A 23,737-nucleotide genomic window follows, 5' to 3' on the forward strand; every position below is an offset into this window, starting at 1 on the left:
GCATAAGAGGGGTACATGCAGGCCAGTAGCCCTGTGTTGGCTGCTGAGAGGGACTCCATGGCCATGAGGGAACCACCACTCACTACTGGAGCTGATCTTGCCTGTCTCTTCCCCATGTGCGTAAAGCATTGTTCCACTCAGTGCTTGACTATTTTGCGTTTTCCCAGGTGACTCTGGTAGTAAGATGCGTTGGGCAGAAGTGTTTGGATTTCTACTCCGGTGATAGCAACAGATGCTACTTGCTCAACACCAAATCTTTAGAAAAATTACTGCTTGTTTGTGTTGCTTTATTTTGTTTTCATGGAAAGTATTGGTAAGCTAGAACTTTGTGCACCAGTGCAGGAATCTGAGTGCAGACACAGGAAGGATACAGAGAGGGCCTGTACTCACATAAGCCTTGAAATTAGGACATCAGGCCAAGTTTCCATAAATCCGCAAGGGAAAGAGAAAGCCTCAAATGATACTGGGTTACAACAATCTTATTGTAGTCTCAAAGGATCAGTGAGAATATCTACTTATGGGGGGACTGCTATAACACCTTCAGAGTATTATAGGTAGTTTTTGAAATCCAAAACACTGGGCGCTATTGTCCTAGCCAGCAGTCCCCAATCCTATAAGACTATAATTTGTATACACACTTCCCCAAACTAAAAATAACTCCCTAAGTATAATAGAAAGCAAAAAAAAGTAAAGCAATTCATAACAAACTAACATGTGGAATAGAAAAGAGCTAGCCAAAATTTTACTTTGAAAAACTTATAATGAACCAGGTAAAAGCCATCTATTCATTTCTTTTATTTTTAATTTACAGAAACACATGTTAAATTTTTGCATGAAAAGAGGGAGCGTAGCTTACTGGTTAAGAGTGTGGTTCTGGAGTCTGAATTCCAGGGTTTGCATTCTGATTCTGCTCTTTCCAGCAAATTACTTAAATTCTTTGGCCAGTTGCTCAGGTTCTCAGTGTCTTAATTTCCCTGTATAAACAATGGGGATAGAGTTAGTACTACCTTAATGAGTTTTTGTGAGTATTTGATGAATTAATACATGCAAAGCACTTGGATCAGGCTCAGTAAATGCCAGGTGTCATTATTATTAGGAAACGGCTTGAACGAGACTATTAGATATGCCAACACAGTAACAAAGTACACTTGTAGAACTTCTACAAAGGTTTATACTGTTTTGCCCTTAATTAAGCTATTTTCAAAGTATATAAAATAATAGATCCTTCTTCCCAAATTGAAGAGTGCTTTAGGCAAGGACTCTGGAAGGAGGAGGAGAGGAGCTCAGATCGCAAGGACATAGGCTGGGAAGCAGAAGTGACCACTAAGCCCGGGTAGGAGGGATGATGTTGAGCTCATAAACTCATAGAGCCAAAGATTTAAAACTTCAAAAGGTGTAAAAATGAAAAGTAAAATTCTGCTTTTTTGACCTCTGTGCCAACATGTCATGCCATTACCAAGGACTACTACTATTTTTTTTTTTAAGATTTTATTTATTTATTTGACAGCGAGAGAGACATACAGCGAGAGAGGGAACACAGGCAGGGGGAGTGGCAGGCAGAGTGAGAAGCAGGCTTCCCACCGAGCAGGGAGCCCGATGTGGGGCTCCATCCCAGGACCCTGGGATCATGACCTGAGCCGAAAGCAGATGCTTAACAACTGAGCCACCCAGGTGCCCCAAGGATTACTACTATTAACAGTGTCTTTCCTTCCAGAAAGTATCTGTAAATTTCAAAGCATATATATTTTTATTTGATGTAAATAAAATGAAGTTTCTGTCTGTCTCTTTGTTACTGTAGTGTGCAATAACACCTGGATGGGATTCCAGTACGTTTGAAAGGAATTCATTCAGGATGGCTTGACTTAAAATACAGACTTCATGACAGGGATGAAAGTCACTTTGGAGAGTTTTGGGTCATTCCAAGAAGCCAGGCAGTATCCTCTAAAGCAACTGGTACTGAAGTACAGGAAGCTTGTGCGCTGCCAACTGGGAAAGAAGTGCCATATAGATTAAAAGTTCAAGGACGGAAAAACCAAACTGGGGTTTCAGATATGGATTCCAAATGGAAAGTCACAGAAGTAGGCACTCCAAATTGCAGGTGTTGATTTCTGAGAAAGCTCTTTATCATGTGATAGTTTTTTTGTTTTGTTTTTGTGGTATCTTTTAGGATAAGTAGCAGTAGGGATTTATTTTATTTTATTTTATTTCATTTTATTTTATTTTATTTTATTTTATTTTTTATTTGAGCATATTGTCAGTTAATACATTTCTCAAGCCACCCTGGACAAGTTCACTAATTGTACATGGATACTTTCCTCACATATGGTATTTTGTGGTATACACAACAAATACGAATGTGTACTCTGTACCAGGCATCATATTAAGTGATAAGGTTATAAAAATAACCAACACTTTGTCCTTGACCTCACAGAGTTCAAGTCAAATTAAGAAAAAAATTTTCACCAATGGTCTGCAGAGAATGTCAGATATATTCCACTTAGAGCCCGAAGCTCTTAACTTTGTAGAGAAGAGAGCATAGAGAAGCCATCTTTGGATACTATGGAGACATTTTTAGAATAGTTTTTTATTCATTATTCATCCCTGCAACAAATAATTACTTAGTGCAAATATTTGGTTGATAGGCCTTGGTAGGTCATTGTGAGGACTTTGGCTTTTACTCTGGTAAGAGATTAGAATTTTATGAGCAGAGGTGTGACATCATCTGACTTATTTGGTAGTAGGTTTACTATAGTTACTGTATGGAGAATAGAGTCTGGGGAGCAAGGGCAGAGAAACTAGGTAGGAGGCTATTACAATAATCTAGAGAGAGGTGATGATGGCTTGGACCATGGTATTGATGGTACAAGAGATACACATCATTTGTATTCAAGATATATTCTGAAGACAGGTTTGGTGATGGATTAGAGGTGGGGTTTGAGCATATTGTCGACGGAGATTTGGATTTAACAGGGGTTAGGCTTTAGGCAGGCATATATGCTGTGTGCTGGAATATGATGACATGAACATGAACACAGAATAATTGATTGTACTGATTGAATATGGAAGTTAAGTTGGATAAAGGGGACTGTGAGCACCTGGGATGAGGTGAAGGAAAGTGAAAAGGGGATAGAATCAACAAATCATTGGTTTTGATAGGGTCAGAGATCTTTCGAGACAGGTTCTAAGAGAGTGAGCTAGAAAAGTAGGTGGTGACAGAAGGTTGGACGCTGGAAATTTAGACGACGGAAGGGTTGCCTTTTTGGTAATAATGAGGGCTAAGATGCAGCAAAAGAATGAGTCACTGATGTAAGGTGATGGGCAAGGAGGAGAGAAAGTGAAGGAATTGAGACGCTAGAATATTGGAAGGATCATCTACCTGGATTTTAGAATGCCTAAGAATTAAGACAGTAGTAATGTTGAAGAGAGTGACAGTAAGCCAGGAATTAAAATCTGGTGGATAACTGCAACACAAAGAGGTATTGGGCGGTATAGTCAGATGATACGAGATTCAAAGGCAGAGACTAATTTTAGGGAGGAGGAAAAGAGAATGACCTGGAGGTGAAACAAGAAGGACACCTATCCCACATCCTATTTTAGCTGCAGGCCCATTATTTCCAGGAATATGGAGGAAAACCAGGCACCATATGAAAGTATCTCAGGAGAGAACTGGGTTTATAATAAGGCCAGAAGGTGAAGGAAATGTTGAGAGAAGAGAATGGGAAAATAAGTGAGTTTGCTGATGATGATCTGTGAGTTCCAGCATGCACAGGGCCCTCCTCACCCTAGCCCCTGAAAAAACAGAGGCTGGTAGCATGGTGGTGTTATTCCAGGAGCCCCTTCAGTGGGCATAAGCTTTCTAGGCTTCGGCAAATCATGAACCTGTGTTAGCAGAATATATAATATCGTGGATTTTGGAAGTAGAAATGCCTTTTGCATTTTAGCATTAATACTGTCTACTCCTGGGAGGTCCTGGATGTTGAAGCAGTCCACATACCCACTGCAGATTTTCTGTAATGGGCACCTGAAGCGATTCATCAGGCACAGAGAAGGGACCCATTTGGATTGATTAGCCCCCCTAGGACTAAGACTATTAAGCAATTATCAGGGAACAGAGACTTCCTGAACACCTCAGTAAGTGCCCTGTTTGGTAAGCAAATTAACACTAAGGTAGAAGAGAGTTGAGGTTCCCGGAACATTTTGTGGCGCAACACTGATAGATTTCAGCAATTCTGCTGGGTAAAAAGCACAGAGCCAATTGCATTCATTGCCTCGTCTTTGTATGCTAACCATTCCCTTGATTTCTGCAATCTGGTTGGGGTGCTTAAGAATGGCAGGACTGCATACCTCTTAAATTTATCAAATACAACAATGCTTGAAACTAACACAACACAATGCTCTTTTCTTTTTAATGGAGTTAGATTTTCTTTATAAAGCTTTTTTTTTGGTATTAAAATAAATCATCACTACACTTCACTCACAATCCTCAGCTGGAATGATGTAATGGATTTTTAAAAGCACTTTCTTCCCTGATATACAATTTTGGGGTAAAAATTGATCCTTTGTCCAAGTAATTTCAAAAGCATTCAATTGGGGTGCCTGGGTGGCTCAGATGGTTAAGCGTCTGCCTTCGGCTCAGGTCATGATCCCAGGGTCCTGGGATCGAGTCCCGCATCGGGCTCCCTGCTTCTTGGGAGCCTGCTTCTCCCTCTGCTTCTCTCTCTCTCTGCTCCTCTGTCTCTCATGAATAAATAACTAAAATCTTAAAAAAAAAAAAAAAAAAAAAAAAAGCATTCAATTGGCTTGTCTCTGGAAGATTCCATTCCTGCATTCTTAGAATAGAAATTAAATGGTATTTGACATACTTAAACTGCACAGATTATATTTGGCATCCTTTATAGCTGTCATTAGGAAAGCAGCAATGAAAATTGAGTGTCACTTAATTATATACACAGAATAAAAACTTTATTTTTCTCTGACACCCATATCTTCATATATAATTCTTATGGCACTATTACATTATTGCTTAGGTACAATTTTATTTTTAATTTTTAGCATTTTTGTGCCCTTTTTGGTCTGTATCAAAAGTAGAATATTGGGGCACCTGGGTGGCTCAGTCGGTTAAGCGGCTGCCTTCAGCTCAGGTCATGATCCTGGGGTCCTGGGATCAAGCCCCGCGTCAGGCTCCCTGCTCAGCAGAGAGCTTCTCCCTCTCTGCCTGCCTCTCTGCTTACTTGTGCTCTCTATCTCTCTGTCAAATAAAAAAATAAAGTCTTAAAAAAAAAAAGTAGAATATTGTAATTAGTCAAGGAACAAAATAGTTGTTAGGGTGTATGTGCAGCAGGTGCAAATTTCACAGACAAATTAATGTGCAAAAGATGACAACTCAACTTTATTTTCCCATAACTAAATTTAATTTCTACTTCTAGCTCTTGATTCCATTTGATGGCAGAAAGCTTTATCTTGTAATTTGAGGTTAACTCAGGCAAATACAGTAATTTCTTAGTTATTTAGATTTTTATAAAGACTTTTTAAAATTTATTTGAGAGACTGAGAGAGAGATCGGAGGGAGGAGCAGAGGGAGAAGGACAAGCAGACTCTGTGCTGAGAACGTAGCCCAACCCTGGGCTCGATCTCACGACCCTGAGATCATGACCTGAGTCAAAATCGAGAGTTGGATGCTTAACTGACTGAGCCACCCAGGCACTCCCATTTAGGTTTAAACATAGTCCAGTTTAGAGCACTGTCCCTAGGATGGCATCTCATCTGAGTGTGGAGAGGGAAGGAGCAGGGGTTGGAAGGTCATACATGGTATTATGGAATTGAGTAAGCAGAGAATTTTGCTCTGGATTTCTTTAAGGTGGCTGGTAGTCGCTCCCGCTGACATACACTAGGCTCACATCTGGTTCCCTTTTTGTGCCATCCATACTAATGTCTCCCGTCTTCCTGCCATGTCCATCCCCTTCTAAGGACTATAAGACCCTTTGGACCTCTGGCTGTTGGCTTTGTATATTTTATTCTCTGAAGCAAGGAGAAGGTTTGGCCATTGCCCCTCACTTTCCCAGGGCTGATGAATGACCCAGAGCTGTCACTGGGCTTTTCTGTACCACTGCCTTCACCCTGTTGTAGCCCAAGTCACTTCTTTGGGATCCTTTGTGTTTCACTTCCAGAGCTTTGCTGTGAAGCTAGGCACAAGCCTCTTTTATAGAAATCCCTCAAAATTTACGTGGCAGATCTGTTCCTGCCACCTTCCCCCAAGACCAGCTCCTAGAGGGGGCAGGAAGAAGACCTCTTGTGAGGACCCACCAGAGTCTAAGCTTTCTTCTTTCACTCTTGAAACTCTTCTCCCCAGAGCATGGTAAGTGGCTGTTACTCTGGCTCTTTTTTGGAAAAAATCTTAGGCCTCAATTCTTCTAGAGCTGGGCTTTTTTTAAAATTCAAAACGTACAAGTTTTTTTTGGGGGGGGGGCGTACCAAATTACTTTATTTGAAGAATGGTACAAATGAAAGAAGTTAAGTAGATGTTTTGGTACAACTTATAGAAAAGGTAAAGGTAACCCCAACATGCATGCACTGCCTTGGTGACCAGGGAAGTCACCCTTGTGGCTATGGGAAGACAGCCTAAGGCTTAGCTTTCACTATCACTGTTTCCCAAGGTGTGCTTGTCAAAGAGATACTCTGCCATGCCAGATTCGGGAGCCCCCATCTTGCGCAGGTTGGTTACGTGGTCACCCAATTCTTTGATGGATTTCACCTGCTCATTCAGGTAATGAGTCTCAATGAAGTCACACAAATGGGGGTCACTTTTATCAGTGGCCAGTTTGTGCAGTTCCAGTAGTGACTGATTCACGCTCTTTTCCAAATGTAATGCACACTCCATTGCATTCAGCCCGTTCTCCCAATCATCACGGTCTGGTTTCTTGATATCCTGAAGGAAGATTCGGCCACCTCGTTGGTTCTGCAGCTTCATCAGTTTCTCAGCATGTTCCCTCTCCTCATGAGATTGGTGAAGAAAATATTTGGCGAAGTTCTTCAAAGCCACATCATCGTGGTCAAAGTAGTAAGACATGGACAGGTAGATGTAGGAGGCGTAGAGCTCCAGGTTGATCTGGCGGTTGATGGCGGCCTCCGAGTCCTGGTGGTAGTTCTGGCGCACCTGCGAGGGGGACGCGGTCGTCATGGCGGCGGCTGAGAAAAGGTGGCGGCGAGCGGCGGCGGGGGCCTTGGAGCGGTAGGAGGGCGCGACGAAGAGATGGCGGAGGGCTGGCTCTGAACGGCCGGCCCGGGTGGTGGACGAGTGCCGGGTTCTGTCCAAGCACTGTTGAAGCAGGAAACCGTGGTGACTCTCGGCGGAGACTCAAAACTTACAAGTTTTAAGAGCCTACTTTGGAATTCAAAATATGAGTGTTGACCTTTTCTTTTTACACCCCTACTATCTTCTGAGGCAATGGACGCCCTGACCAAGTTAGGGAGGGAGGTACTTATAGGAGGAAGTGCTGGGGAATGGGCAGAGGAGGAGGAAGTAGGGAGGGCGGGAAGACAACCTGGTGAATGCCTGATGTTCTAATCCCACAGCTTCTATTCTGACCTAGAGACCATCTTCATTCATATATTCTGCTCTAGGTTCTGCGACAATGGTCTATTATCATTTTCTTTCTACCTCTTCAATTTGTTCTATTTCTTCTTTCCTACTTTTGTCTCAGACAGAGAGGTTCTTGTTTTGGCTCTTGATTTTTCTCTTTTCTTAGTCTCTGCTTCTTTAAAATTTTATGAATTTCAACACCTTCATCTGGTATGTCTATAGAAGCAGTGCCTACCTCCAATCCTGATCTCTCATCTCACATTTCAATGGCCTTGAAGACATTTCGATTTGGACTTAGCATCTCTTCAAAATAACATGTCCAAAGCCAAATTCTTCACCTCACTGTCACCTTTCAATACTAACTCCCACTTTTCACTCCATTTCTATTAAGGGCATCACCATTTTTGTAGTCACTATGTCCAAAACTCCCTCTTTGGGGCGTCTAACAGCTGACACATCTCCCATATTATTACTTTGAAATATATCTTATTTGCAACCCCATCCTTGTTCTGGCTCTCACCACTGGACCATGGCAGCTTATTATCTCAGTACCTGTGCTAGGACTTAGGGATTCTTTAGCCTCCTTTCTTCCTGCCATGTCCATCCCCTTTGGATGTCTTTGTCATTCTTAGCCTGTTTTGACTCTATACTTTGGCTCTTATGATCGATCTTGCTTCCTAGGGGGGTAAATAGGTTTGGGGTGTTCTAGAAGGCTCTGATTCTGAGTGTCTTTCAGAGTACTTATTCTTCAGTGTTTGGTGCCACCCTGCATGCTGTCTGATTGATGAGGATTCCACTTGATAGAGCCTCATCCTCACCTGACCCCTCCCTAACTGGAACAGGGTTTCAAATTAACACACCTTGCTGCCTGCAGTCTGCCAAGCACCATCCTTACATTAATGGTTGTCTTATCCTGGCTCTTCCTTCCTTCCTAGTCCTCAGAGATTCTTCTTACCTACAGGAGAAGACTCAGACATGCTGAATCTTGCATTTAAGCTCCTCCATATTCCATCCCAACCAGCTTTCTAGCTTTATTACTAATGACTATCATAAAAGAATCCTTAGTCAGCACCACTAAATTGGCCTAATTACCATTTCTCCAGCATTTTGTTATTAGGCCTCTGCAATTTTGTCTTTTCAGATATCTCATGACCACCCCCCTCCATTCCATCTATATAAAACATAGTCTTGTTTCCAATTTTAGCTTACATTCCTTCCCAAATCTTTCCTACCAGCTTCCTGTATCTCTCCTGGTGGAAACACAAAACAGTAACAGGAACTGAAACAATGAATCATTATAATCATAAAAGCAGAAACATGAAATATAAAGATATACATAGATAACAGTTGCATGCGAGTAATTTTACCTGTTGTGGCAGCAATTGGATTGCACAGGCCCTGGATGGTTTCCGTGGAAAATGAGAGATAATTTTTCAATTGCTCTATCAAAGGTCATAATGACCTCTGAATCCCCAGATCTAGCCCTTCTTCCCAGGTCTCTTCCTTCTCGATGTTTGTTGCATTGTTCTCCCCAGTCTCCTACTACCGCCCCCCATTTCCTCCTTATTGATCCTATTCTTCCTCACTGACTGCCTCTTTTCAGGCTGGTTTTCCATCTTTCTTTGCCTAAGCCCTGATCCGAAGATGCTCCCTGGGTGATAGCACTATTGATTTCAAGGACCAGCTTATGACTTATACATAATGAAGTCTATCCTTGACTCTTTTACTAATAAGCCCGGTTTAGATCTTTCTAGCTTGGAAGTTCTGCCAGTAATTCAAGTTCTGCCAGTAATTCAAGCTCTAAATATCCCAAACTGAACTTACTATTAGCCCCCACAGCCCCAGATTGCCCCTTCTTCTGTATTTGCCAACTATGATGGCAACAGCATCTTCTCAGTCACCCATTATGAAAGAATCCTCAACCACTCCTCTGCTCTTCTTCCCTCAACACCAATTCACTCCTTTCCTTGCAACCCTTTGGAATATCTCATACTCATCTTATTACATCTCATTATCTTTGGCCAAGTTCCACCATGGCCTTAAAGGTCCTACACAAACTGATCTCTGTCTAATTCTCCAGCCTCATCTCATGCCACTCTTCTCCTTTTGCCAAACTCTAATAACTTAGATTGTTTACCTTGGCTGGCTCATTAGGATTCTTCACATCTTCTTGGAGTCACAATTGACCCAATTGTAGAAGCTCCCTTTTTTTTTTTTTTTTGCCTTTTTCCATTTAGAAGCTCCCTTTCTATTTATTTTCTATTACCCATTATTCTATTTCGTTCTTTCTTTGTCTTTACTATGAACCACATATTGTCAGCTCTTCCACTGGCAAACAAGCTTTATGAGAACAGTGTGCCATGTCTGTTTTTTTCAATGTTGTAGCTGCAGGTGTTTGCCATGTGGTAGGAACTCCATCCATCTTTATTAAATTAAAATTGGTCATCTAGCTCTGTTGATTCTACTTTCAAAATGCCTCTTGAATACAACTTCCCTTTTCATTCTCATTGTTTTTTCTCTAGCTTGATTCTTATTACTTGAAAAGCAGGGAAGGGTAGCGGTTAAAGATGCAGATTGAAGAGAAAGACTTTTTGGGTTTGAATCCTAGTCTCAACATTTGCTAGCCGTAGAAACCTAAGCAAATTATTGAACAACTGAATACTTAAGTTTATACATCTGTAAAATGGAGTTAATAATAGCATCTGCCTTATAAGGCTGTTATAAACACTAATACACGTAAGGAGGTAAGCAATTAGCATATGTGCATAATAAGCATGATGTGTTAGCTATTACTACCTTTCTCATAAACTATTATTGTAGCCTCCTATCTCTAGTATCTTTACTGCTGTCTTTCTAAAACATAAATTTGATCATATTACTTTGCTACTTTTTAAAAAAATTATAATGGCTGTAAACTGATCATAGGATGAAATTTAGCACTCAGCATTGAGTATAAGGTTCTTCACAATATAGCACCATTTCCCACCACTCAGAAACATACTCCTGTGTTCCAGTTGCTTGGGCTACTCATCCTTCCTCAAAAGCTAACAGCATGTCTTTCTCTTATTCTGTATTTTGGCTCATGTCCTTACCTCTGCCTGGAATGCCCCTTGCTCCTTCCAGACAGCCAAGTTCTTATCCTTTCTCCCATCTCTGAACACCCAGTTCTAATGTTGCCAACCATAACCATAATCTTCCCTGGCTCTTCCTAATAATAATTGTAGCAATACGAAAAATGATGACAGCAGTTAAACTTGAATACTTATCATATGCCAGACACAGTGCTAAACACTTCACATTTATTATCTCACTTAATTTTTTTAATGACTCTAGAAGACAGGGCTAATGTAATTCCATATACACATGGAAAAACTAGGGTTAGGAGAAGTTAGCTAGAATTAACAATTTCTCTGTACTCCAGTAGGACTTTAAAGATTTTTATTTCTTTATTTGAGAGAGAAGAGAGAGCACAAGCAGCGAGTGGGGAGGGAGAGGAATAAGCGGACTCCACACTGAGCGTGGAGCCCAATGCAGGGCCTGATCTCACCACCTTGAGATCATGACCTGACCTGACATCAAGAATCAGACTCTCAACTGACTGAGCCACCCAGGCGTCCCCAGTAGGAGAGATACACCTCCATTATAGCTCCAGAACCCTGTTACACTATTAATTATTCAAGTGGCTGCTCTCTGCCTCCCTTCCTGCAGAATGAGACCCCTACAACTAAGAACGCTGTTACTCAACTTTTTATTCTTGGGGCGCACTGTGATGCCTGACACATAGTAGTTAATCAGAAAGCACTTTCTTTTGCTAGAATTTTGTCCTTAACTAAGGTGTCCAAAATCAGTTTTACACAATTTTCTCTAATTATTTCTAAGGTTTCCTTTGAATCCTTGAGCCTGGCTTAAAATGACCTCATTAGCTTTTTCCTGAGATAAATAATGATAAATCCTTTCAAAGAAGGGGTGGAGAAAACAAGAGAGAGAGCCACATGGAGACATTAAAATTTGTTTTATTTATTTGAAAATCAACTTAGATCTCAAATGATAAAAAGCTCCAACTATAAAAAGAAATAAATGTCAACCGAGCATTCATATTCATTTTGTGGTACTAACACAAAAGGAGTAAAAATGCCTTTTATTTTGATTAAATTTGTTTAGAGACCCCTTTCCTAATGATGCCCTTAAGAACTAAAGTAATTGTTGTCTTGTGTTTTCTTTAAACAATGGGATGCAGCTATAGAAGTTTACTGACATAATAACTCTACATATCTTTCACTAATGGTTACTTCTCTCTTCAAAAACAATTTATGTCTTATTTACAAAGAAGCTTTTGAAGTCACAGATGAAAAGATTAGTATTTTTTCATCAGAACTAACAGATAAAATTAGAAATGCTGTGAAAGATCTATTCATGTGAAAATTTTTTTTTTTTTTTCCAGAATATGCTACTAAATAGAGAGAGATGTCTGGCCATGTGAATCATAACTTAACTTTATTTATTTTACTTTCCCCATGGATAGAAGCATTAGAAATATCTGTTTTAATTTTGCAAAGATTTTCTCGAAGTTATGGAAAAAACAAGAACATTGAAAATAAATTATTTTATTAATTAAGTGAAACTCAGGAAAGCAGCGGAAGTTTGCAGTGCAGTTACCAGTCAGACTACTGGAATAATTCCGCCCCCCCCAGCCCCCTTAGTCCTGCAATTTGATTTTTTATTGGGGTAGACAGAGAACAAACTTGTGAACTTGCTGGATCTCGGGAATAGGGCTGGCCACAGGGGAGGGAAAGAAGGATACGTTAATGACTAGCGTTAGATGAGTAGTCATTAGGTATCAGATAGTGAGCTAAGGGCTTTTGCATGAACATAGGCAGTGTCTCATAAAGAAGGCATTATTATTACCTCCACTTTACATAGGACAAAACCGAAGCTTATAAGAATTATGTAACTCACCCAAGGAGACACAGCTAATGAGGACTAGCTGAGACCAAAACCTAAGCAGACCTGACTGCATTGGCTGCATTTTTAACCACTGTGCACTAATAGACTCAAGAGGCCAAAAGATATTCTAGAGGTTTTATGTTCAGTGTTAGCCTCCACAAATAATATTGTTAGGTTCAACTTAAAGAAATTCAACGAATAGAAAGTCAAGAAAGGCATTTCTAGTCAAGACTGATCCCTGTTGGTCTTGGGGACCTTGCAAAGCCTCCTCATTAGGTATGCTCCTTCCTTAGACAATAAGCAAATTACATGTACAATTAGAAAGAGTAAGGTGTACATATAGAATCACATAATTTTTTACGATAGCTGAAGAGGTCTTACTGCCAAAACCATTGTAAAGATACAGTCTTTACAATATTCTCAAAAGTCTCTGGGGGAGGTAGTTCACAGCCTCCTTAAAAAAACATTATAGTCAGAAGGGGAGACGAACCATGAGAGACGATGGACTCTGAGAAACAAACTGAGGGTTCTAGAGGGGAGGGGGGTGCGGGGATGGGTTAGCCTGGTGATGGGTATTAAAGAGGGCATGTATTGAATGGAGCACTGGGTGTTATATGCAAACAATGAATCATGGAACACTACATCAAAAACTAATGATGTAATGTATGGTGATTGACATAACAATAAAAAGTTAAAAAAATTATAGTCATGAATTTCTTTCTGATGTTGAACTTGAATCTATCAAATTGAAATTTATTTATTTTTTTTAAAGATTTTTTTATTTATTTTATTTGAGAGAGAGAGAGAATGAGAGAGAGAAAGCACATGAGATGGGGGAGGGTCAGAGGGAGAAGCAGACTCCCTGCCGAGCAGGGAGCCCGATGAGGGACCCGATCCAGGGACTCCAGGATCATGACCTGAGCTGAAGGCAGTCGCTTAACCAACTGAGCCACCCAGGCGCCCTATCAAATTGAAATTTAAGCCCTAATTTCCTTAAGTGCAAATGATGAACATTTTTTCATCTATATACATTCAAGGAAACTGTAAAAAATGCTGAGTATAATTCTGCAGGGTCATGAGAACACTTGGGCAAATTCAGAGTCATTACTGGGAAGAATTTTTAGGTTGGTGAAATATTTGCTAGGTCTGAAAGAATTTGTCAGTTGTTGATGAATCTGTCAGGGGTTGATATATCAAAGGTATAGGTTAATGATTATGCACTATGGATTACCCATGTCCCTTAACTTTTCTCATTTTCTCTTTGGCTGACTGCCCCATATAATTGCTCTGTTTATTTGTAATTGAAATCTACCATCTTGCTATTCGTTAGCTGCTGTGGTTAAAAATATTTGCTAGTAGTTAAAACAACACTTTCTCGAAAGAAAAGTATATATCATACATAGAATCATCTTTTTAAAATAGCCACTTTTTCTTACAAATAATGGACTAATTTTGCTTTCTTTGACATACCATGTCACTTTCTTCTAGATTAATTCACTGAATTTGGTCCTCTCCATTTGTCTTTTCTCACTTTGTAACAATAAAGCGGTCTGTACTTTTTACTGATACCTTTTATTTTTTTAAAATAGACTTTATTTCTTTGAAAAGCTTTAGGTTCAGAGCAAAATTGAGTGGGAAGTACAGAGTTCCCATATATCCTCTGTCCCTCATCCCCTTATGCACAAACTTCTTCTCTACTGGCATTCCACACCACAGAGGTATAATTGTTACAATTGATGAACCTATATTAGCACATCCTTCTCACCCAAAGACCATAGTTTACCTTTGGGGTCACCCTTGGTGTTGTGCATTGTACAGGTTTTGGCATGTATAATGACCTGTGTCTACCACCAGTATCATATAGAATAGTTTTACTCTCCTAAAAATTCTGTGTTCTGCCTATTCATTCCTCCTTCTACCTAAACCCTGGCAACTACTGATATTTTTACAGTCTCTGTAGTTTTGTTTTTTTAAGAATGTTGTATGGTTGGAATCATATAGTGATTGTACATAACCTTTTTAGATTGACTTTTTTTCACTTAGTAATACATATGTAAGATTCCTCTATGTCTTTTCACAATTTGACAACTCATTTATTTTTAGCACTGAATAATAATATTTCATTGTCTGGATGTATCTCAGTTTATTTACCCATTCACCTACTGAAGGACATCTTAATTGCTTCCAAGTTTTGGCAGTTATGAACAGAGCTGCTGTAAATGTTCATGTACATATTTTTGTGTGAACATAATACCTCAACCCATTTAGGTAAATACCAAGGAGTTTAATGGCTGTGTTGTATGGTAGGAGTGTATTTAATTTTGTCAAGAAACTGCCAAACTGTCTTCCAAAGTAACTGTACCATTTTGCATTCCCACCAGCAATGAATGAGAGTTCCTGTTGCTTCACATGCTTGTCAGTATTTGGTGTTGTCAGTTTTTGGATTTTGACCATCCTAATACACATGTAGTAGTATGTCATTTTTTTTTTTAAGATTTTTTATTTATTTGGCTGAGAAAGCGCACGAGCAGGGGGAGGGGCAGAGGGAGAAGGAGAAGCAGACTCCCTGCTGAACAGGGAGCCCATTGCGGGGCTCGATCCCAGGACCCTGAGATCATGACCTGAGCTGAAGGCAGATGCTTAACCTACTGAAGCACCCAGGCACCCCTTTTTTGCCCATTTTAAAATATGGTTGTTCATTTTCTTATTGTTGAGTTGTAAATGTTCTTTGTATATTTCAGATAAAAGTCCTTTATCAATGTGTCTTTTGCAAATGTTTTCTTCTATTTTATTTTTTTAATATGAAATTTTCTGTGATTTCTGTAATTATTATTTTTCCCAGTTAGTATTCTTCACTATTTAGATTTTTTTTTATTTGAGAGAGAGAGAGAGCACAAGCAGAGGGAGGGGCAGAAAGAGAGGGAGAAGCAGACTCCCCACTGAGCAGGGAGCACATTGTGGGGCTTGATCCCAGGACTCTGAGATCATGACTCAGGCCAAAGGCAGCTGCTTAACCGACTGAGCCACCCAGGTGCCCCAGTATTCTTCATTATTTAAATGTCTTTAAAACCTTATTTATTTATATATTTATTCAAAATACATTTATTGAGCACCTTTTAGGGTGTCCTGAGTCATGGGAAATACAAGATGAATAAGGCATGGTTTTTGGCCTCAAAGAGCACAGTCTGTCCACCATGAGAGACAATCTAGCAATTGCTATCACAGAGATACATGTAGGGTGTTAAGGTAGTCAAAGATACTTTTGAGTCTTCTGAAATATAGAGGGTCAAATAAATAACTACAACAAAAGCAATAATAATATCTAAGATTTATTTATTAAGCTCTTACTTTGTACCTGGCACTGTAGCCAAGAGTTTTATATACATTATTTATTTATTTATTTATTTATTTATTTATTTCTGAGAGAGAGAGCGTGGGAATGTGGGAGGGGGAAGGGAGTGGCAGGGGGAGAGAGAGAATCCCAAGCAAACTCCTGTTGAGCGCAGAGCCCATCGCAGGGCTGGATCTCAGGACTCTGAGATCATGACCTGAGTCAAAATCAAGAGTCTGATGCTCAACCAACTGAGCCACCCAGGTGTCCCATATACATTATCATATTTAAAGTTCACAGTAACTCTGTGAGGTATGTCTACTTTAATCTCATTAAGTTCAAGATTTCTGTTCAATGAAGGACAAATGGACAAAGCTGAATAATAAGAGGGGGAGAACATATCCGAAATGTCTAAAACCAATGAAGGATTAAATACCTGTACTTTGTAAGGAACTCCTGCAGATAAAAAAGGAAAAGATAGAAAATCCACTTTTAAAATAGGCAAAGAATTTGAACAGGCAGTTTATGAAAGAGGAAATCCAAAAGGCTAATAAGACATGCTCAAAAGTACTAGTAGTCAGAGAAATGCATATTACAAGATAGGCTATCACTTTCCCCCTATAAGAATGGAAAAAAAAAATCAAGTGTGGGGGGTGTAGGAATCCTCATGCACTACTGGTGGTAGTTTAGATGGAACATCTATTTTGGAAAGGAATCTGGTCCCACTTCATCAAATTAAATATGCAGATACTTTGCCCAAGTGATTCTGCTCCTTCCTCTTTGCTCACAGAATCTTAGCTCTTTTTCTGGAAGCAATGTTACCAGCCATAAAGGACAAGTAGTGATTGATCTTTGCTAGCCCTACCAATCCTGCACCTTTTTGTTGGGTCTGGAAATGGGCATGTGTCCAAGTCCTGGAAAAGCATACTTAAGGGAAAGCCTGCTGGGAGGCTACTAAGATCGCCTTCTTGATATACAAGCATATGATATTTGGAGCTTCAACAACCATTCTGTTACCATGAGAAACAAATAAGAGTCCCAAAGGCAATATGCTGAGACAGAGGATCAGGAGGACACTTGGTCTTTGAAGAAATCATTGAGTTTGCAAACCAACCTTGAAACTATCTTTCAGTGGACTGCTTGTCTTGCCAGCTAATTGAATATGTTTTTTTTTTTGTTGCTTTTGAGCAAAATCATCCTTACTGATGCAGTGCTCAAATGGTCATTGAATGAATAAATGTTGATTGTGATAATTATCACAAAACAAATTGTTTTTTGTTGGTCTCTATTTCTACAAAAGAAGATGGTAAAGAAGTAGAGGAAATGATGAATGCAGATAGCATAATACTAAAAAATATTGGCTATGAAAATAGCTACACTAGATCCTGTTTAAGCCTGCCATAACAGATTACTACAAACTAGGTGGCTTAAAACAACAGAAATGTACTCTCACAGTCCTGGAGGCTGAAAATTTGAAATCAATGTTGGCAGGGCTATACTCTCCCTGAAGTCTCTTGGGAAGAGTCTTTCCTTGCCTCTTCCAGCTTCTGGTGGCTCCTAGCAATCCTCGGTGTCCTGTGGGTTGGTAGTTACATTAATCCACCATTTTACGTGACTCCGTTCTCTGTGTGAGTCTCTGCCTCTTCTTGTAAGGACACAATTATTGGATTTAGGGACCCATCCTAAAGCAGTATGACCTGTCATTTTGATTCTTATCTTGATTACATCTGCAAAGACCCTCTTTCCAAATCAGGTCACATTCTGAGGTTCCAAGCATTCATAAATTTTGGGAGGACACTATTCAATCCACTACAGATCCTAGATGTTTTATTTTTTTCATCAATAGCAGGAGTATCTGAACTCTAAATCTTCAATTTATATAACATTCTCATGAATATCTTTATAGTCTCTCTTATTTGCATGTTAGCTGATATAAATCTATTGTGAATAATGTAATTTCTCATTGTGTCATTATTAAAAGTCAGTTCTACACTATGATATATTATTTGTGGGAAATAGTTACCTTTCTGCTGATTCTTGTTAAAGGACATTACCACTCAAAATATTACAGACACCTGAGTGTACTGAGAAGTAAACAAGCAAATAAAAATTATCACTTAAATAAAATTGACAGCACTTATTTAGCATTTATGGTGGCATGGTATTTATTAATAGACTCCATTTTTCTTCCTTTTGGTTTTTCTAGAGATGTTACTCCTTAACAACAAACATCATTACAGCATATTTATTATAGAGATATTATTCTCCCCTCTCCCCTTCCAAAGCTATATCAAATTATAGTTTGGAAAATACTTATCTGGAAATTGTAACAGAAGATTCTAATTTTGAGAAATTTGGAATTCCAATTTTTAATATCAAATTATTTCATTTATGAAATTCCTTTGAGAAAAATTCCTTTAGTGATATATTTTGTGTTGATTTCAAAATGACTTCTTTCCTTGTTCCTTCACTTGTGTTCCTTAATTTTGATCTGATAAAAATAGAACTTCAACTAGCAAAGAAGCTGGGTCTTATTTCCCTCAAGGTCAATGTTAAGTGCATTTCACAAGCTCTCCTTGGTAGATCGGCTACCAAAAGTAATAAATTTAACAGTTTCCTAATGTAAGCTTTAGACAAGGAGACTATTTAATCATTGTTTTATTTTACTTGTCTAGTGGCTTTAATTTATTAACTTAAATATTTTATTTGACTGAAATATTTGAGAGAGAGAAATGTCTGATCATTAAACTAATTTGGCTAAATCAATCAGTGAGCAGAGCATTTCCAGCACTGAGCAGCTGTTGTTAGCAGATATAAAGAGAAAAGATGTGGGCGCCTGGGTGGCTCAGTTGGTTAAGTGGCTGCCTTCGGCTAGGGTCATGATCCTGGAGTTCCACATCGGGCTCTCTGCTCGGCGGTGAGTCTGCTTCTCCCTTGGACCCTCCCGGCTCTCATGCTCTCTCTCTCTATCTCATTCTCTTTCTCAAATAAATAAATAAAATCTTTAAAAAAAAATAAAGAGGAGAGATGTTAGTTATTCCTTTAAAAACCACTAAAAGTATTCATTTTTTATGAAAATAAAAGTGATATTTGCTCTTCATAGAAAATTAAGAAAATTGTATTTCCCATTTCTTTCTGGCAAATTCCCATTTATCCTTGAGTTCTAAGCTGTAGTTCCTCAGGAAAGCATCCCCTGATTAGGTGAGGCTGCCCTCCTATATGATGATGTCACCAGTACTTCTTTGTTGAACTTATCACAATATAATTAATTAATAACTTGTGTAATTGCCTGTTTAATATCTGCCTTCCCTGCTATTTCTAAATTCTATGAGAGTGGGGACTGTGTTTATCTTATTCCCATCTGCATCCTCAGTTCTTAGCATATTCTCTAGCACAGGGTAGATGCTCAATGAATAACCATTAGGTAAATGAATGGATAAATAGAAATAGAACATCCATAATCTCAATACCCAGGACTAGAAACTGATAACATTTTAGTAAGCTTCCTTCTTATTTTTGCTTTTTTTTTAGATGGTTAAGAAATTATTCCATATAAAATTTTCTACATTATTTTCACTTAATATTACCTAGTTTTTTTAATGATTATTTTTATTTAAGATGCTGTATAAATCCATGAGGATTTCAGAGAAGTTCAAATAATATTGAAGAATGGAGAGTAGAAGCCCTCTAAAACCCCAACCTGCCTTCTCAGGTCTCCAGGGGATAACTACTGTTTACAGTTTAAGTACTGGTAGTAGTCCTCTTGCTGCTGTAATGAATCACCACAAACTTAACAGCTTAAAACAAACAAATTTACTATCTCATAATTCTGGAACTCAGATGTGCAAAATGGGTTGGTAGAGCTGAGTTTCTTTTGGAGGTGCTAGGGGAGAATCCATTTCCTTGCCTTTTCCAGCTCCTAGAAGCTACTCATATCCTTGCCTGGTGGCTCTTCATCACTCTGACCCCTGCTTCTGTCACCACATCTTTTCTTCCCTGATACTCTTGCCCTCCCCTTATAAGTACCCCTGTGATTACATTGTGTCCCCCCGAAAATTCAATATAATCTCCCTTAGTCAAGAACTTAATCACATTTGCAAAATCCCTTTTGTCCTATTAGGTAGCATATTCACAGGTTCTAAAGATTAAGACATGGACATCTTTGGGGAGCCATTATTCTGCCCTACCAAAGTAACTTCCCTGCAAGTTTCTGTAAACACAACTCCTTCTCCTCCTCCACACCACTCCTGTGTCTTCCTAAGAGAGGCCTTCCAGGATGTCCCATGTTTTATTAAAGAGTATAATTAAAATATTTATTAAATCTTCTTGGGACTTCAGAGAATTTCACAAGATGCTTATTGAATAAAAGCAATATACAATTGAATAAAAATCAATTGAACAAAAGCAATTGCACTTACAGGAAATTTTCAGCTCATGGAGAGTTGAACTCTATCAGTTAGCTTTGTACTGACAGAACCAGATTGACAAGAGATGATTACACTGCTAATGCGATATCAAGTTTTACATCACTAAAGCATTCAACATGATTTTCTGTCCAGGTCATTATGGCATTTTAATGACAACACAGGATTTCCAAAAATGAGACTGTGAAGGGCAATTGCTCTATTCTTACATTGAAGCATTGTTATTATGAGTTAGTTCTGAAGCTAATGAGAAGGTCATGAGATGGAAATTGATTACAGCAGGAAAACAAACTATTATTAAATGGCTCACTGGAAGGAGGGAGGGAAAGTATTTGAAGCCAAACTGAAATGGAATTGAAGGTGGTCCAATATCAAAATTAGTACTAGGAAATGATACAAATACACTGGAAAGAAAAGCCTTTTCCTTTATTTTAATTGATTTTTTTCTATTTATATTTTACTAAATATCTCATTTCCTTTTTGAATTTTATCTTGCCAGGGGTGCCTGGGTGGCTCAGTCATTAAGCGTCTGCCTTCAGCTCAGGTCATGATCCCACGGTCCTGGGATCGAGCCCTGCATCGGGCTCCCTGCTCAGCGGGAAGCCTGCTTCTCCCTCTCCCACTCCCCCGGCTTGTGTTCCCTCTCTCGCTGTGTCTCTCTCTGTCAAATAAATAAAATCTTTAAAAAAAAAAAGAATTTTATCTTGCCAAAGAAACATTTTGACTGTTAGATATGAAATGTTGTATACATCAGATCCTTGTGGTGCTGATTATTGTAGGAAACAGTTTTGCCTGAAGCAATTAAACTCTACGTAGTAAAAACCACATTGCAAAATCTCTCTGCCCGGCCATGTTCTGATCCTGGTTAAATGTATCCTTCCCACTCATTTTATTTTGTAACAACATTTATTTAGTAGCCACAAAAGTATTGGTAATAAGTTTATGCAAGTTAGTCTTCCAAATTGTTCTGGGTAAATATTTAAACCAGATCTCACTTGTCTAGGAATCCTAAACCTGGTCGACTTCCTGTGATCCTTATGTTTAAAAAAAAAAAAAAAAAAGGTACTACAAAACATTTGGTTGTACAAGTTGATATCCAAAAGTCATTCTTGAAATTGTCCTCTCTCCTGCTTTCGAAATATAATCCATCATTATGTTCTGTTGGTTGTGATCTTAAAATTCTATTGAATTTCTATCATCTCCACCCTCGCTGGTCCAAGCTACCATTGCCTGGACGGTAGCCATGGCCTCCCACATCCTCTACCTGCAGCCTTTCTCATTGAAGCCAGCATGATTTTTGCCATTCTGAGGCTTTCCTCGACCTGACCCCCAAGGCTTTGAAGGGATGTGACACCTGCTTAGCAATGCAGTTTGATCTTGCAGCACTTTCTCTTTCATTCTTTGAACTGCATGCATAAGGTCATTCAAAAAGTTCCTTTAATAATCCAAGCTTCATTCTTCCATAGGTTCTGTGTAAGAGCTGGTTCCTGTCTTGAAAGCTCTTCTCTTCATCTCTGCCTCATTAACTCATTAATTTCAGCTTAGTCCATTTCCTCAGGGAAGCCTACTCTGGTTTTTCTTACAAGGCTGGTTCCCTACTAGGAATTCTCTTGTTAGACTTTTACATTTGTTTAAGTGCTTCTACTGTTAATATCTGTCTCCCCTAGATGGTAAACTCCAATGAGGAGCTCACTTTTTGCTCTCTCTCCTATTGCCTGTGACTAGCACAGTGCCTGGCACATAACTGGTGCTTAATAAATACTCACTCAGTGAATGAATAACACAATGGTGTTCTTGGTGCAGACAGGAGGAGAGAGAAAAAGGTAACAAAAAAGAAGAAACAGTAGGGGCATAGATAATAAAAAAGAGCAAGAACGAACACTGATCTAACACTACGGTCAACAGAATCAATCTGAGTTATCATTTGATTGAAGAACAATAGTAACAACATGGATAGACTCTGGTGCACTCCCTGTGAGGGTCATGCATAAAAACTTTATTATTAGAGATGCCATGGTTGTGTGTGATTTTGATCTCATAATCAAATGCTTGTTTTCTCTGTTAGTTGCTAAGTTAAGTCAATTATTCACTAAATGAGTAATTGAATGTTAGTCTAAATGCAGACTCTCGTTAAAAATTTTTTTAATTGAGATATAATTGACATAACATTGTTATAGTTTCAGGTGTATAGTTTTTTCCTTGTGATGAAAACTTTTAAGATCTACTCTCTTAGTAACTTTCAAATATACAATACAGTATTGTGTGTGTGTGTGTGTGTGTGTGTGTGTGTGTGTGTGTGTGTGTAAAGATTTTATTTATTTACTTGACAGAGAGGGACACGGCGAGAGAGGGAGCACAGGCAGGGGGAGTGGGAGAGGGAGAAGCAGGCTTCCCACTGAGCAGGGAGCCTGATGTGGGGCTCGATACCAGGACCCTAGGACCATGACCTGAGCCGAAGGCAGATGCTTAACAACTGAGCCACCCAGGCGCCCCCTGTGTGTGTGTTTTTAATACAATGCTGATTTTATTCCAGCTAAATAAAGCAGTGCACCAGTCGCCTGGGCAATGCTCACTCACGGGGCAAAAGCCAAGAAAGAAGGATTTTTCATGTTTTCTTTAATTATCAGTCACTACACATAGCTCTCTTGCATACCTCCTCTCAGAAAATGTGGGCTAACAAATCCTGTGCTAAGAAGGAAAGAGAAAAAGGGAAAATGGAATTCATCTAACATACTGTTGAAGGTGGTTTCTCCAATTTCTCTTCTATAAATTGCTCCATCAACACGGTCCATTCTGGATTATTTTGATATCATGACCACCTTCCCTGATTTTCATGCACAGAGTACACTCACTGGGATAAGCAGACATGTCCTTTCTGCACACAGGGCTAAAGTCTCTAGGGCATCCTGGGAATTTATACCGATCGCAGTTTGGTTTCTGTATTCTGAAGGCTGGCTAAACTCGAGTTCAGAGTCCAAAGAGGTCGCCAAGTCCCGGGCCAGGAGCAATAGCACCAAGTGCAGTGCCAAGAGCGCCATGCTCCCTCCGTGGCCACCATCAGGTTGCTGTCTGCTCCAGTGCCAGTGGGACACACAGTGTGCTCCAGGGTCCAGCAAGTGACAAGCTGGGGTGGGGTTGGGGCTCAGAATTATTAACTAGAAGACACCTGGGTGGCTCAGTGAGTTAAGCGGCTGCCTTCGGCTCAGGTCATGATCCTGGGGTCCCTGGATTGAGTCCTGCATCGGGCTCCCTGCTCGGCAGGGGGTCTGCTTCTCCTTCTGACCATAACCCTTCTCATGAGCTCTCTCTCTCAAATAAATAAATAAAATCTTAAAAAAAAAAGAATTATTAACTACAGTCACCATGCTGAACTTCACATTTCCAGGATCTACTTATCTTATACAGCAAGTGGAAGTTTATACCTTTTGACTGCTTTTACTCCTTTTGCCCACCCCTGCC

General features: G+C 39.4%; 2 pseudogenes; both read right to left on the reverse strand.

Moving 5' to 3' along the window:
- Positions 1–6,521: 6,521 nt before the first annotated feature.
- Positions 6,522–7,192, reverse strand: LOC114208381 (ferritin heavy chain pseudogene; annotated as a pseudogene).
- Positions 7,193–23,056: 15,864 nt separating this feature from the next.
- LOC148164513 (serine protease inhibitor Kazal-type 2 pseudogene) lies at positions 23,057–23,319 on the reverse strand (annotated as a pseudogene).
- Between the last annotated feature and the right edge of the window lie 418 nt (positions 23,320–23,737).

The sequence above is a fragment of the Eumetopias jubatus genome, unplaced genomic scaffold, assembly GCF_037043125.1.
Source record: "Eumetopias jubatus isolate StellerSeaLion01/CBP00866 unplaced genomic scaffold, mEumJub1_p1.0 scaffold_4, whole genome shotgun sequence".
NCBI lineage: Eukaryota > Metazoa > Chordata > Mammalia > Carnivora > Otariidae > Eumetopias > Eumetopias jubatus.